The 1,188-nt window shown below is 28.6% G+C and overlaps 1 non-coding gene across 1 annotated transcript; it reads left to right on the top strand.

The window, feature by feature from the left end:
- The first annotated feature begins 248 nt into the window (after positions 1–248).
- LOC119621520 (U4 spliceosomal RNA) lies at positions 249–382 on the top strand. The gene has a single exon (XR_005238077.1). It is a non-coding gene; the product is annotated as a U4 spliceosomal RNA (small nuclear RNA).
- Positions 383–1,188: the final 806 nt, after the last annotated feature.

The following is a 1,188-nucleotide window of genomic DNA, read 5'->3' as shown; positions in this document are numbered from 1 at the left end:
AGATGCGCTAAGTGTAAAATACACACTGGAGTGTAAAGACTTACTTCACAAAAAAAAAAGGATATCAACTATCTCAATAATTTCACATTATTTTATATTATGATTATGATTACACATTAAAATACTATACTGGACTTATTGGATGAAATAAAATTATTATGTTTTTAAAAAGAAAATTATGCCATTGAAAATTACAAGTATTGAAATGAGAATTGTATTATATGGACAGCCTCAAGAATTGATGTATAAGCTTTGTGCAGTGATAGTATCAAAGCCAGTGAGGTTTATCCCAGGCATGATTATTGCTAACTAAAACTTTTTCCTATACCCTGCTGTGATGACTTGAAATAGTATTGGCAATTTTTGACAATCTCTAAAATGACTGAATTTAAAAGGAGATGATGTGAACTGACAGAAGTAAGGATATATGAATGATCATAAAATAAATTAATAGAGATTATATAATCTGAATAATAGAGGTTAAAAAAATAAACAGAGCCTCAAAAAAAGTGTAGGAAACCATTAAGTGTGCCAATGTACACATAATGACAGTACTAGAAGAAAAGAGAGTAAGGAGCAGGATTATTTGAAAACATAATGGCTATAAGCTCCCTAAATTTGATAAAACATTAACATAGAGCCCAATGAACTTCCACAAAATTAATTTCAAAGAGATCTACACCAAAACACATAATAATAAATAGGTCAAAATATAAAGACATAAAGAAAATTTTGGAAGCACCAAGAGAAAAATTATTTGTCACAAAAAAGAAACTCCTAATAAGATTAACAACTAACATCAAATCAGAAATAATGGACGTCAGAAGGCAGTAGGATGACATATTCATATTGCTAAAAGGAAAAAAAAAAGTAAACTGGGAAAAAACTTACGTCCAACAAAAGTTACATTTCAAAAATGAGGAAAAAGCCATTTGATAAATATCTATATATGTAACATACGATATAGTCTCATTGTTGGGCAATTTATTCTATATAGACCCTATTGACTATGTTGTTCAGATAATCTGGATCTTTGCTTATTTTCTGTATGCTAGTTTTATTAGTTTTTCAGGAGCTTTGAAATATCCAAGTATAATTGTGGATTTGTCTATTCCTGTTTTTAGTTCTATCAACTTTTCTTCATGTATTTTGAGGCTCTGTTACTTTTTGCATGAAAAATTAGAATTT

This window comes from Chlorocebus sabaeus, chromosome 2 (genome assembly GCF_047675955.1).
Source record: "Chlorocebus sabaeus isolate Y175 chromosome 2, mChlSab1.0.hap1, whole genome shotgun sequence".
NCBI classification, from domain to species: domain Eukaryota; kingdom Metazoa; phylum Chordata; class Mammalia; order Primates; family Cercopithecidae; genus Chlorocebus; species Chlorocebus sabaeus.
The sequence above is the reverse complement of the archived record's forward strand: the minus strand, read 5'-3'. Positions and strand labels throughout refer to the sequence as shown.